Below are 16,197 nucleotides of genomic sequence, written 5' to 3' on the forward strand. Positions count from 1 at the left end.
AAACCCCAAAAACTGTCGGCGAGAGGTTTCTAGTGGATGATCTAACAGCAAGATTCCTCGGTAAAGGTTGTACACCTAAGGATCCTATGTGAATCTTGCAAGCTTATCATTAGTCTTCATTGACAAAATTTTGTTGTCTCCTTAATTTGGCATTCAGGTGCCTTGCACCCTCTACCAAAGAGGAGCATCTGTAGACACCCAATTTTGTCAAGGATGTATTAGTGATAGGTGACGCGAGGAAGAACCTTATGACGAGTTCCGGAGCACCAGTCGTGTTTCTCTCAATCTCTCTTTAGGGTACCTAACGATGTTTTCAATCACCGAAACCCTGCTTTAACACAACACCTCCCTTTTCGGCAAACCAAAAGCCTGTCTACACAGCACCCCTCTTTTATGGCATAAACCAGTAAGTCCGTCTGCACACAGCACTCACAATCGGTAGGTTAACCTAGGGTCCGAAACTCTCTTTTTAGCACCCAAAGGACACACTTTCTCTCGAAAGCACCATATTTCTTGCTCATTGGAAAGCCCTGAACATAAGGAATATAATGAACTTGACCGAGTGCAAATCAGAGTCCAATCGAAAGAGATATGGATGATCGAACGTATCGATAAGAGACAAAACCACCTCCACCATAAGCCTGTTTAACAATAGCAAATACCCTTTTTGGCGAACCCAAAGCCTGTCTACACAGCGCCCGCTATTTACAGCATAAACCAGTAAGCCCGTCTGCACACGGCACTCCTAATCGGTAGGTTAAATTTGGGCCTGAAACTCTCTTTTGGCACCCAAACGACACCCTGTCTCTCTAAAGCACTCAATATCTTATTCATTGGAAAGTCCTGAACACAAGGAATCCAACAGACCTGATCACGTGCGAATCTGAGTCCAATCGGAAGAGATATGGACGACCGAAAGTACCGATAAAAGACGAAAACACTACAAAACAAAACAGAGAAGAGACGAACTATGGCGGCAACCGAGGAAAACATCACCAGATATTTATGGGTGATTTCATCACTGAATTCGTCCCAGACGAATTGCAATTCGTCTGCGACGAATTCTGGTCGAAACTAGATATTTTTCTGCGGGGGGGGGGGGGTAAGTTTTTTTATCCCTCTTCTCTCTCTCCCCTCAAGTGTATACACCTTCTTTCGGTGTATTTCTCCCTTTTTAAAGCCCCAAACCCCTACAGAAAATCAGACAGAAACCCTAGTTAGCTTGCTTCAGAAGAGAGAAAGTAGAGAAACACTAGGTAGCTCTTTTCAGACGTCAGCACTCCGCCAATTTCCGAAGGTACAGAGCGTCTTTTACTTTTTTACGACGTTGTTCTGTCGAATTTCGCAGAACTACGAGCTACTCCTCCATAGTAGCGCCGTTGTTTTGCCGAAATCTCGGTAAACTCGGAGACGAATCGGCTATACAGCGTCGTTGCGCCGCCGATTTCTCCGCAATCCCTGAAGTCCCCCTCCAAACAAGCGCAGTTACACTGCCCAACTCTCCAAACGGTAAGGATAAACCCTGAAAAATGTAAATAATGTAATCCATTTACTTTTCTGTTGTGTATTTACAAAACAGATACGGTGGGCTTCATCATCCGTGATGTCAAGCCCCTTCATTTGCCCCTTTCCACTTAATTCGAGTTAATCTATGTCGTGAGTAAGATGCAAAATCAGGCTCGGCCGCAAGCAACTTACGATATCAATCAGATTAACTATATTTACTTTCTGTTGTGTATTTACAAAACGGATACGGTGGGTTTCATCATCCGTGATGTCAAGCCCCTTTATCTGCCCCTTGCCACTTAATTCGAGTTAATCTGTGTTGTGAGTAAGTTGCGAAATCAGGCTCTGCCGCAAACAACTTACGATATCAATCAGATTAACTATATTTACTTTCTACTGTGTATTTACAAAACTTATAGGTTGGGTTTCAACATTCGTGGTGTCAAGCCACTCTATATGCCTTTTACTAATTCCAGCACTTTACAGCTTTCTGCACAAGTAAGGTATGAGGTTGAGATGTTACAAGAGTCATTCCGCTACGACCGATACCTTGTGGCGTAAATCCCTCCGACTTGCTCTTTACTTTCTGCAATTTACAGCTTTCTTCACAGTAAAGTACGAGGTGGTGACATCATAGGATCTCGGGAGCACAAATTGCCCCCTGAACTTACGATATAAACCCCTCTGCTTTACTTTACTTTCTGTACAGTCATTTTCCATTTGATTTATGTTAACCTGATCATGAGTAGTTGCGAGTTCCTTTCGGTGCCGTAAACAACTTACATCACCGATCAGGTTAATTATCGTTAATTTTTGTTTTCTTTTGTAAATTCACTCCATTTACATTCGAAATTAGGCATAATCTAAACAAGGGAAATAAGATCAAATCCTTTTATTTTAATTCCTTCCAAAATGCCAATCTAAGTTAAGAGACCGGATTAAGCCGGGCGAGAGGGGTGCTTAATACCTTCCCCAATTGTAACCACAACCCTTACCTGGATATCTGTAAGGACCGTGCCTTAAGCAAACAGAGTAAAATATAAGGTTCTAGGCCCAGAGCAAAGGAACCCCTAATTACTATTCTTCCAACGAAATTTGAGTCGTTACTCATTTCTTTGGACGAATAGACATGGGTCCTTGGCCCTAACCGAGGTGGCGACTCTGAGTTTCTCTAACTTGAGAAGTTAGGACTACGATCCCGAGTCCACAAGTAGCGCAGATCAAATAACACCGCCTATGTAAAACTTGATTGTGGTGATCCCCTGTCGTCCTACGCAAACACGGAAAAAAATCGGCTCCTACACAAGTACTCCCATTGACATGTTTTGATGATTAACAAACTCAATTTGTTATGAAAAGGTTTTATGTACTAATTATTTCCATTGGCTAAGTGACTATGTTCATAGCATTAGGACCTTCAAGATTGAACAACAAATGGTAATATCATTCAAGCTCAAAGTGAGATCAAAGATATGGAGAAGGTATCATCATCACAATGGAAAATCAAAGCAAGAGGTGATTAAAGGTTGAATTCAAGCCCAACAAGGATGGAAATCAACTCAAAGGCTCCAGCTAGGCTCAAGCATCAAAGGAGTGGATTCAAGTCAAGTCAAAACCTCTACAAAGTGCCAACAAGAGTGAAGACCAAGCTAATTTAGAATGTATATGGTCTATCATGTATAGTCTAGGTCAAAGGCACAAAAGGGAGTTAAATCAAAACTAAAATCGAACTTAAATGGTTAGTGAATGATCCTGGTAGAGTCCTCAGATATTTGAACCCAAATGGCATTCCATTTAACTTGGTTAAATTGAGTTCCAAAAGCCCAAAACAGATCAGCACCAAAAATAGGAAAAATATGTTGTTGATAGGCTTCTCGGAACTCTGAGAAAATTCTTGGAGCTCCGGGAAAAGCTCCAGGTTCAAAAATAAAAGGTGTAACGGTCCGCTCGGAGCTCCGAGCGCGGACTCCAAGAAGACCGTTGGGGAGTCTAGAAAAGGCATATTTTGACTTCACCTATATAAATGAACCTTGGGTGCTTTGGGAACTAACTTAATGAGTTAACTAACCCTCTAAGAGCATTCAAAGGCATTAATACTCATTTCTAACAAGATTTTCACTTTCCCTTTCTCTCTTGTGCTTTAACCTTAGATTATTCTTGAGAGACCCTAGGCTTTTATCTTGTTCATCCTTTTCTTGTGAGAGTGAGTGCTTCCTACTTGTAATCACACTACTAAGAGGCAAGTGAGCTAAACCCTTTTTCTCTTCATTGTATTTGGCAACAAAGGGCGTCGTAGAAGACCCTTGGAGCTTAGAGCTTGGAGCTCGGATTGTACAAGGCGAAAGGAACGCCGTATTTAGGTTCCTTGGAGAAGATAATGAAAACCTCAAGGAGCCAAACTTGAGAAGAGTGGACTATTGAGACTTGGAGATTAGGTAAGGCTAGGGAGCCGGGCGATATTCCTATTGAGACTTGGAGATGCTTGGGTGATGTGGGTTTAGTTTGGTTAACTAGCTTATTTAACAATATTTTGAAGACTAAGAAGATGCCTGATGAGTGGAGGAAGAGTACATTAGTACCTATTTATAAGAATAAATGGGATATTCAGAGTTACACCAATTACCGGGGAATTATGCTAATGAGTCACACCATGAAGCTTTGGGAGAGGGTAATTGAGCATAAACTAAGAAAAGAGACTAAGGTGTCAGAGAATCAATATGGTTTCATGCCTGGACGATCGACTATGGAAGCTATTTTCTTGATTAGGCAGTTAATGGAGAGACTTAGAGAAAATAAAAAGAACATTCATATGATTTTCATTGATTTGGAGAAAGCGTATGATAAGGTTCCCAGGAGTGTTATGTGGTGGGTCCTTAAAAGAAAAAAAGTACCTACTCTATATGTTGATGTGATTAAGGATATATACGATGGAGCAATAACTAGTGTTAGAACCAAGTATGGCACGTCTAGTGAGCTTCCAATTACATAGGACTGCACCAAGGATTAGCTCTAAGCCCTTATCTTTTTATGCTGGTTATGGATAAGCTTACGGAGTGTATCCAGGATGAGGTGCCGTGGTGTACGTTATTTGCAGTTGATATAGTATTAACCGACGAAACAAAAGCAGGAGTAAATGCTAAATTAGAGTTATAGAGAACTACTTTGGAATCTAAAGGTTTTAGAATGAGTAGGACTAAGACAGAATATATGGAATGCAACTTTAGTAATGTAAGGACGCGGGACGAGGACGTAGTAAATATGAGTGGACACGAGATACCTAAGAGGGATATATTTCGATATCTTGGTTCAATTCTACATAAGGAGAGATTGAAGAGGATGTTAACCATAGAATAAGAGCAGGTTGGTTGAAGTGGAAGCTTGCCTCAGGAGTTCTGTGCGACCGTAAAATCCCTACCAAGTTGAAGGGAAAGTTTTATAAGATAGTTGTGAGGCCAGCCATGCTGTACGGCTCAGAATGTTGGGCCACCAAAAAGCAGCATGTGCATAAGATGAGTGTAGCAGAGATGTGAATGCTTAGATGGATGTGCGGCCACACAAGGTTAGATAGAATTAAAAATGAAGAAATTCGTAAAAAGGTGGGGGTGGCTCCAATCGAGGAGAAGATGAAAGAGCACCGCTTAAGATGGTTTGGACATATCCAACGTAGGCCTTTGGATGCTCCGATGAGAAGAAGTGACTCGTGCCAAATTGAGGGAGTAAAAAGAGGTAGGGGTAGACCGAAAATAACATGGGTAGAAACAGTGAGGAAAGACTTGATAGCAAGGAACATAACAGAGAACATAACCTTTGATAGGATAGAATGGAAGAAAATAATCCACGTAGAAGAACCCAACTAGAACCAGGATTAGAGCCGGGTAGATCCTTTTACCTTCTTCATGAGTTTTTTTTCTAAAGGATTCATTTAGCCGACCCCAACTAGCTTGGGACAAAGGCTTTGTTGAGTTGAGGTGAGAATTGATTACTCTCCACCTCCGATAATGGCTGAGAATACGCACGCACAAGCCAAAATCGATGAACAATTAACAAGTCATCAGCAACAACTCAATGAGCTCCGTCTAGCTCAAAATCAGCCGCATGGAGAGTTAGTAGCAATGATCAAACAGTTACAACCAAAGCAACCAACAACATCATCAGCTCGAACGAACAGTGATGATATCTCGTCAAATGCAGCAGAGGAGGGAATCATCCCCTTGCAACCAAATTACAACAAGTTCATTAGAATGGATGTTCCACGTTTTGACGGCACCGATCCAATGGGATGGACGTTCAAAGTGGAACAATTCTTCAATTACTATAGCGTTCCAGATGACCAACGCCTCTCCATCACCTCCTTTCATCTGGACGGTCCAGCTCTCTCATTGTTTCAATTGGCTAAGGCCAACAATCTTTTACACTCCTGGAAAGGATTCCTTGATTCAATTCAATTGTGTTTTGGTCCTTCGCTATATGAGGACCCCAAAGGAGAGCTCTCCAAACTCCATCAAAACACTTCTGTTGAAGATTACCAACCCAGATTTGAAACAGCCACACAAGGTTAGCAGCCTTCCATAAGCTTTTCTCATTAGTTTTTTTTATCTCCGGTCTTAAACCTGATTTGAAAAGAGAACTGTTAATTGCTCATCGGGACTTATATCCTAGATGATCTAATTACAATGTGGTTCCTAAGTGTATTCCTTGATTCTCTTGATTTGTTTGGATTCAATATATGTGAGAGTTCTCCTAAAATCTAATTTTAGGAAAATCCTACGTCTTTTAATTAATTTAATTTAGGGTTTGAAAATGATAAAGAAATAAACAAAATAAAACCCTAAAACCCTACTAGAGTGTGTGTAGGGTCGACTCGTGCTTGGAATTCCATCCAAGCATCCAAGTTGCCTACGTACCCAAGCCTCACTGGGATCAAAGTCGATGTAGTTCGGTGGCCTAAACTAAGCTACATGCCTAAGACATCTAGGAGATCGATCTAGACTAGAGTTTAAGAGAGATTATTTAATTCAAGTTGAGTAGATTTTATTATCATAAGACTTCATATAAGATGCTATATGGTCCTATCTAGGTGCAAGATGTTCCCTGAACTAATGCAGGTGGGCCCTACATCCTAGGTTAACTGGGCTTGTCCTATAGGGGAAAAGATGGTAACTAGTGAAACTAGTCTAAAGGTCAATTGCTAATAGTAGCAACCGTCCATGATGAGGCTGGACTCCTAACTCTTGGACACCTTAAAACCTAGAACACAACGTGACATAAGTATTCCTAAAGCGGCTCTAAGGGTCCCTATGAAATGGGATCATAATCTGACGGTTCGGAGATGGACTTGATCATGGGTTTACCCAACCCAAATTGTTAGGTTAATGATTTATCTGTATTTTAAGGGTTCCTAATATCTAAAATTCAGGAAAAACCTAAGGCTCTGAGGGTTGATTGATTCCATGCTTGGATTGAATTCAAGGAAGGGAATCATGCTTTCTACCCTTACACTTTTCGGCAAATAAATTATGATATATTGTCGCCTAGCATTTTTCTCAGGATTTTCGTAGACAAAAGACCTCGGAGCCAACAATATATTTAACTTAGATGCCAAAAAAAACCCCAGGATTGATCCCAATTAGGAAACGATTATGAATTCAAACCTCGCATCTAAAATAACCTAGAATGGCAAGTTTACAAAGGAAGTAGTAGGTTTTTAAAGTTTCTGTTTAAGTGACTTAAGAATTATATGCATACTAGAAAGTTAAGAGATTCTGGAATTTTTCATGATCTTTAGAATTAAATTGAATTTTTAAATGATTTTATCAAAATTAGGCCAGATTTGTGACTTTAGAAAGTAACACATAGCAAACGTATTCCAAATCAGATCAAAATTTTACAGTAACATAATAATCATGGAAAACACCTACTGCCAGAATTTCATCAATTTTTATTACGATTTGCTACGTATTCCAAACCTATTAATAACTGGCTATTTCGAAAGAAAAGATCATAAAGCACATCTACTGTAATCCTAAAATCATAAAAAATTGTGGTAGATCAGATATGAATAATATTATTTTACCTCCAAATTTCAGCACCCGAAAATCAGTATATGTTCAAAAAATCAATTTTCATTGAAAAATCAACAGTTTCCTTAAAATTCTAAGCCGAAACATCATAAAAAATTCAAAACACATATCAAAACCTCTTATGCTCCGTTTGGTTGCTGGGTTTTTTTTTCCTAGGATTTATGTGGGAGAATATTTAGTGGTCACACAGCTTTTTCTTGGTGACATTAGCAAAATCCTGTCTGGAAAATGGTGGTCTCTCTTTCTCTCTCTACCCTCTCTCTCCACCCATCATAATATATTTCTCTAATTAATGCTTGTCCCCTTCTTTATCTCCTACCTTTACCCACATAAATCCCAGGAAAAGAAAAAAAAAACCGGGCAACCAAACAGAGCAGAAATTAATGAAAAATTTTCTACACCATTCCCGTAACATATGTTACTCGTTGGAAGAGAAAAATTCTGAAAAATATTAATTTTAATATGAAAAACCCCTACTACACACAAAACGATGTTTCGAATACAAAACCATATAAAATTTAATTTTTCAGAATTTTATTCTACCAAAACTTCCAAATATGTTTAAACTAATGATCTGAAAAGTTTCGTGACTTTTCGAATCCGTTTGGTATTTATTAAGATTTAATCAATTTTAAAACAATTAAAATAGCATTAAATTAATTTAAAAAATTATGAAATTTATTGGGTGATCTGTAAATATGAAAAAAAGAGTAAAAACAAGATTTCATCCAATTTTGACTTGTTTTGCTATATATTTGATTTTATTCGTCTAAAAATACCCATTTTCTAGGCTACTGTTCGAAAAATAAAATCGATATCAAAACGAATCAAACTTTGTTGAAAATTTGGTTTTCCATAGGTTTCTTAATGTATTTTAATTCAGGAAAAAATAGATTTGGAAAAACCTCATTGTTCGAACCACTTGCTTTGAAAATCGAGTTTTAACCCATACCGAAAGAAAATCGAAAGAAAATTGATTTTTAATTACAGAAAATTAGTTTTCCAGTAAAAATTTGTCTTTGAGAATAATATGATTCACATCACATCATATCATAATTTCAATCAAAAATACATCGATATGCATCATATACACAAAGAAATTCCAAAATTCTAACGTAGCATGCTTTTCTAGTTCTTAAATTACATGGAGGATGAATACTAACCGTTGATCTCTCTCATTGTCTCTAGGGTGTGTATATCCAAGATATACGCTTTGACACACCCTTATAAACGCAATAGAAAATCCCAAGGATCATTGAATATAATCCAATATGTGGAGAAGAAGAAGAAATCCAATGGCACTTCTGTGAAGAACAAAGTATGGATCCAAAGCACCAACAATGGGGGGACGAATTTTTTGGAATGGGAGAGAGTATGGGACGTTTTCAAAAGTAGCCCAGAGGGCTGATTTGTGATGTTTAAATAGAAAAAGGTTAGAGTTAGAAAAGAATAAGTAGTTTCCAATGTGACGACTCCTACCTTTAGTTAGTTTCTAAGTTTACACCCCAAGCTTCCTTTCCTTTTAGTTTTCAATTTGTATGTGATTCTAATTGTGATTCCTTGCAAGCCAAGGCATTCTAGAATATTCCATATTACCTCTTTTGAAAACCCTCTTATGTAAGCAACATTTTCCTTTCCCCTTCCCCTAATCTCATGCGGAAGGCTAACCCAAGACCTGATGACACTATCGAATCTTTTGCTTTTTAAAGCATAACAAAATGGGGGTATCTACAGATGCCCCTCTTTGGTAGAGATGACGTAGTCATCGAATACCAAAGCAAAAGTGACAGAACCCTTTTGTATAGCTTTAATCAACAAAGGACTCTCTAAACAAGATGCAACCTAGATGCAAAATGCTTCCTAATGCAAAACCCTAGACGAAGTCCTAGAACATAATTAAGATATCATTTATTCTTACCACCATGAGCTGGTAGTTCAGAATAATAGAGAAATGAATTCAATCTAAGAGCAAAAATCACGCAAATTAGAATGAAAGATAATCATGATGCAACGCCATTCTTAAATGGGCAATGAGGAAATGAGACACCCCCTTCAAGTGGATTCTGAAGAGTGAAGAACAAACATCGTTCTCAAACGGATTTTAAAAGAGATGATGGACGTTCAAAGTGGAACAATTCTTCAATTACTAGGTCCAGCTCTCTCATGGTTTCAATGGGCTAAGGCCAACAATCTCTTACACTCCTAGAAATGATTCCTCGATTCAGTTCAATTGCGTTTTGGTCCTTCGCTATATGAGGATCCCAAAGGAGAGCTCTCCAAACTCCATCAAAAAACTTCTGTTGAAGATTACCAACCCAGATTTGACCTCACACAAGGTTAGCGGCCTTCCAGAAGCTTTTCTCATTAGTTTTTTTATCTCCGGTCTTAAACCTAATTTGAAAAGAGAACTGCTAATGGCTCAACCTACATCTTACTTGCAAACATTCTCTCTAGCTAGGATGTATGAACAAAAATATGAGGAATTAAAAAAAGGCTGGAAACCAGTATGGTCTACACCCATGAATGGCCCTGGTTTGTTACCTACACCCCCTATTCTGCCGGTTAAAGCAATTGTCGCACCACCCGTACACCAAATTCCCATTCGCACCAGAAAATTATCAAAGGAAGAGATGAAAATCAAAAGAGACAAACGGCTCTGCTACTTTTGTGATGAGAAGTACAGTCCTGGACACGGTTGTAGACGAAGATTGTATCATCCTTCAACTATAGATGTGTAGACACCCCATTTTGACCGAACCGTAAACTTTTGTTTTGAACAAAAACCCTAGTAAACTAGTGAATTAAAGTCTCAAATTATACCCTAGAGTAGCTTAGGATCCCAGTGGGTCCCCGTAATATTTCGTCAAAATCCGTCAAGAATAGCCTAATAAGACGAGCCGAGTTAGATAGTGCAAAAGAGGAGTGAAATATCCTGTAAGCCAGCTAGTTTTTACACTAGAGCAGAAAGCATGGTGCATTATCCCTGTAAAGTCGCCCATAAAAAGTTTTATTTGAAAATACCCATCATTTCGTTAAAATACAACATATACATGAATAGGGGGTTTGTCCAAGGTAACTTAAGGAGTGAAAAGTTTCTTTTAGTTAATTTTTATTAAATTTTTTCCAAATGGCCACGCTATTTGCAACCAAAACGAAAGCAAATTTTTTAAAAAGTGGTTGTCCTATAAACTAATGGGGGTAAAAATTAAGGAAAAACTCTATAAATAGAGCATTTTGGCTCTTAATCTCTTTTGGAGAGAGAGAGAGAGAGTTTTCTAGAGAGAGAAGATTCTAGAGAGAGAGCTATCTAGAGAGAGAAGATTCTAGAGAGAGAGAGAGAGAATTCTAAAGTGAGAAAGTATTTTAGAGAGAGAAAGAAGGAGATCTAGAGAGAGAAAAAAGGAGGAGAAGAAGCTTTTAAGGAGAGATCCAAGGGAAGAGTCCAAGAAATGCTAGAATTTGATGTTTCTCACACAAGGTTGGTGGATTTTGAGTTTATTTTAAGTTTTCTTTTGAAAATTGGCCTAAAATGACAAATATAGGCTAAATATGGATGAAAATGGTTAGATCTAACAACCTAAGTCTAAAATTCATCAAAATATATCTAAAATCATGTCTAATAACAAGATCTGAAGCAATTCACCCTGGATTTTGAGTTCTAGTTGAATTTCGATGTGAAAATAGCAAAACTATGTGCTGTCCAGGCTCGTTTTTACCATTTTTTATGAATTTTTTAATATGGTAAAAAATGGTGAAAACGAGCCTGGACAGCACATTGTTTTGTTATTTTCACATCGAAATTCAACTAGAACTCAAAATCCGGGGTGAATTGCTTCAGATCTTGTTATTAGACATGATTTTTTTTGTTTCTACACCTAAAAATTTCACACTTAGAGTTGTAGAGCTCATTGAGATCTTCGATTTGGCATATAATGGCTCAAAATTGGCCAAGAAACAAAGAAATTATGCCAATTTTAAGATTTCAACTGAAAATTGAGGTTAAAATGGTGAATTCTTAGATATTTTTGTGAAAACCTTTAGATCTGATGCGTTAGGATTTGGAATTCAAAAATATATATGTTAATATGTGTGTGATGTGAATATCTAGTGAAATCCATGATAGATCTAGGGTTTTTATGTGAAATGCTCTTGTAAGATGATGAAAATGTTGAAATACATGCTGTCCATATTTGTATTTGTACTTTTTCACTAAATTTCGGTTAGAATTTGCAAAAGTGATACACATCAAAGTTGTAGAGCTTTTTAATAACTTTGATTCGATATATTGTAAGCTAAAATTGGGTTAGAAATGAAAAAGTTATGATATTTTTAAGATTTCAGCCAAAAACATCTTATTTCCAACTTGCGGCTTGACCGGAGATGGCCATTTTCGGGCCACTTCCAGCCAAATCCAGCCGGAGTCGTCAACTTGGAAAGTTTTCATCAATGAAGTTTCTGAAACTTTGGTGTTGAACATGTTTTCTGAAAATGTGTTTTTGTTTCTTTGTTTTGTAAAACAAAATTGGAACTTTTCAAAATAAAACTACATAAATGAAATCTGAAATCAGCCCAAATATGACTGTTTTCCGGCCACCTCCGAAGAGAACCGACCCAAGTACATAACTAATCAAATGTTTCCTGATGTGTCCCCTACAACTTTGATGTGTATCACTTTTACTAGTTTTGCCATTTGGATAGTTTAATTGTCAGTACACATTTTCAGCTTACATGTAGAATGCAAATGTATGCTTTTGATGCTTGATTCATGCTTAGCCTAGTTTGCAATGAAAGAGTTGTATAGAGCCCTCCTTTTAGGAGACACACTCTGTCTTTTTAAGGTAATTCTCCTTTGGAGACAAGCATTTCATTTAGAGCCTACCCTTAGGGAGTCTGCTGTAGTTTTGTAGAGAGTTTACCTATAGGAGGCATGCCTTGCCTCGTTTATAAAACCCCTCTAAGTTTTTACCCCCTTTAAATTAGAAGACTAACTTAGTTTAATTGTCTTATCCCTATTTATCATTGCAATGGCAATGATAGGGATACTTGGAGCCCACCTTAGTGTCTCAGAGAGTTGCCCAGTCTCACTAGCACCCTTGTTTAGCACTCTTGTTTATCTCCTCTTCATTTAGGACTCATACTTTGACTTATGTGCATCCCGTTATAAGGCTGTTTGATATGTTTTGACTTATTTACCCCCTCTTTAAAGTTACCTGTTTAAGAGTTTATCCTTTGCCATAGATATTTCTTTCCTTTTTAGAGACTGACTTAGTCTTATTAAAGCCTTACCTACTTGGGATCTTTCCATGTTTTTCATAGTTGGGACACTAGTTTACCTATTTGGGATCTTATCATTTCTATTTGTTTTAGGACACTTGTTTACTTATTTTGAGACACTAGTTTACTATTTTAGGATTTTCCTTTTAGCCCTAGGGGTTTTACCCTGCGGTGTTGACACTCTGCCATGCTTTGAATTATAGAGTGTGTTTTCTCATTTGTTCTCTTTGGCTAAAAGGGTAAAAACATTTTAAATATTCAAAAACATCAAAAATTTGAAACTCAAAAAAATATTGAAACATTTGAAAATCAGAGAACATCAAAACCATCTAAAGTGTTGAAAAGTTTTAGGAGTAGTTAGAAAAGTTTATTTCTGAATTATGCTGGCTTGATCCTATTCCACGAGGTACGTAGGCAGCTTGGAATCTTTATCCCAAGTCTTGTTAAACCTTCAAAAACAAATTATTTAAATCCTTTCAAAAATACAAAAATTCTTCAAACAAATCTTTTACACATATTTTCGAAAAGATCTTCCTCTAGAGTTAGGAGTCTTTCCTAGATATCTTGAGTGTTTTAGAATTAAGAGTCTGTCCTAGCTAGGAGTCAGTCCTCGCCTATGTCCGGTCACTTGGCGATACTCTTCGCCTACTGATGACTAGATTAGGATACGCTAGATAACCCATTGTTTTTCTTTAGGACACACAACCTAGTTGCACATAGGATATAGGAACTACTTGGATTAGCTTAGGGCTAAACTTGCATTTAGTTAGGACATATAGGGTGTCTTAAAATTTACAATCCACTTGAACTTAAGTAATCGCACAAGAAGTTGTTAACAACTAGTCGAGTCTAGTTGATCGAGTTTAGGATAACTGTCCTAGATGTGTTAGGCATCATAATTTAAAATAGGCATGCGAGAACTACGTGGCCTTGATTCTTGTAGAGCCCGCGGCTTTGGATGAACATCAGACTATCCAAAGATTCGGGCCTGAAAAATAATTAGAGTCTTAGGATTTATTATCCTAGAGTCATAATGATTTGTAGTCTGGTACTTGGTTGTATATTTGAGTGTTTTCTCTTTTTTGATATATCTCTCGTGTGATTTTGGTTGTGTGACTTGTGGCTTGTTATGATTTCATGTATAGGGATATGTTAGTGTGCTTTCCTCTGACATGTTGAGTGATTACTCTCTTTAGGTGATTCATATGCTTAGCTGTAGCATCTACATGCCTATTTCATCTAGCTTACTGTTTATTCCATGCTTAGCTATAGTTCTTTACTGATTTCAGTTTATTCTCTCCTGATCACATGCTTAGCTGTAGCTCTTTACTGATTTCAGTTTATTATCTCATTGTCACATGCCTAGCTGTAGCTATTTACTATTGTTGATTATTACTTTTGTTATCATCTACTAACATTTGCTCTTTGTGCTGGTTTGTCTCTTTGGCTATAGCCATGCATGTGTTTGTTTTCTGCTTTCTTAGAAGTGATGAATTTGGATTAGATGGGATGTATAGAGACTGGTAACAGGGTTATCTGTTATCGAATCAACTCTAGTCTTCTCCGCATCTTTTAGAGACGGTGGATTCTAGTGTTCATTCTAATGACAGATGATACTGTTTCCAACTCTTTTAGGTATGGATGTTAGATGTGATGTATGGAGATATGTAGCAGGATTACCTATTATTGGATGGGCTCTAGTTTTCTTTGCCTCTTTGAGAGACAGCGGATTCTAGTATTCTTTCCAATGTCAGATGGTTCTGATATCAATTCTCTTTAGAATTTGGATGTTTTTTTATTTTTCTTTTGCCCATTCCCGGGTCATGCATGTTTAGGTAGACGTTTTCTCAGGGATATTCATTCCCATTTCACATGATTTTCGTCCAAAACTCTTCATAATAAAATATGGCATAAGAGACCGAGTGCGCTCGGGCGAGTTGGATGCCTAACACCTTCACAACTCGTAATCAGGGATGGACCCTCTTTTCTCTGGTTATCCATTGCAAACGGAGCATTTATTTTTTGTTCCATGGCCTATCCATGGATGGCGACTCTTTATTGTTTTAGGTACGTCTTGGTTTCGAGGCTTTTGTCTCCGGATCAAGAGGTATCTCACATATTTCACCACTCGTGCTATGCTATGAGGGTGGCACCATTTTGAGAGTTTCTTGGTAGAGCTCTCCTTCATGTGGAGATCTATAGTACCGGCGGGGAACTCGTTCCTCTTCGCCTCCTCAGGTTCGAGGCCCACAAGATGATGAATCAGAAGTTGGATCCGATGAAGACATTCCTATAGAACAAACAGAGCAACCAGAGGCATCCTACCAGGTAACCTCAAAGGACACTAAAATTTATGCTTTGGTGGGTCACCACAATCCCAATTCAATCTGCATCATAGGGGTCAGTGCTCATCACTCTGTTCATGTTCTGATAGATAGCGGATCGACCCATAACTTTGTCAAGGACAAAATTGCACACACATTGAATTGGCCCATTTCACCTACAGCTCCCTTCAAAGTCCTCATGGGAAATGGAGAGTCATTAATTTGTAACAAAGAATGTGTTAGTGTCAAACTCTCTCTTCAAAACAATGAGTTCCCACTTGATATCTTCCTGTTACCTGTAAAAGGTGCAGATGTCATCTGAGGAATACAATGGCTGGCAGAATTAGGTCCAATCATGACAAACTACAAGCTTTCCACCATGGATTTCAATGGAAAGGCCAACCAGTCAAGTTGGTAGGGGAACCAGCCTTAAACCCTTCTCCGCTCAAAGCCACCCATTTCAAGATCCTAACAAAATCCAATTCCATTGCTTCCTGTTTCAGTTTACTGTGTCTTACCACTAACCTTACCACTTCCTTTGCTTCAGAACCACAATCTACAGAAACACAGGCCCAACTACCACTCCCCATCTCAACCCTTTTACACCAATTTAATCATGTCTTTCAGCCTCCAACGGAGCTCCCTCGAATGGGATCATCAGATACACCTCCTTCCCGGTTCCAAGCCAATCAATGTCAAACCCTACAGATATCCTCATTTTCAAAAAAATGAAATTGAAAAATTAGTTCAGGATGTTAAATTCTGGAATTATTATTCCTTGCCACAGCCCTTATTCATCACTTGTTCTTCTAGTAAAAAAGAAGGACCAGTCATGGCGCTTTTGTGTTGATTACAGAGCCCTTAATGCAATCACTGTTAAAGACCGATTTCCCATCCCTACAATTGATGAACTAATGGATGAACTCCATGACGCCAAAGTGTTTTCAAAACTGGATCAGAGATCCGGCTATCACCAGATTCAAATGAAAACAGAGGATTGTTCCAAAACTGCA

Source organism: Tasmannia lanceolata, unplaced genomic scaffold (assembly GCF_043159265.1).
Source record: "Tasmannia lanceolata isolate RefF3 unplaced genomic scaffold, GAP_Taslan_0.1 ptg000003l, whole genome shotgun sequence".
In the NCBI taxonomy this organism is placed as follows: domain Eukaryota; kingdom Viridiplantae; phylum Streptophyta; class Magnoliopsida; order Canellales; family Winteraceae; genus Tasmannia; species Tasmannia lanceolata.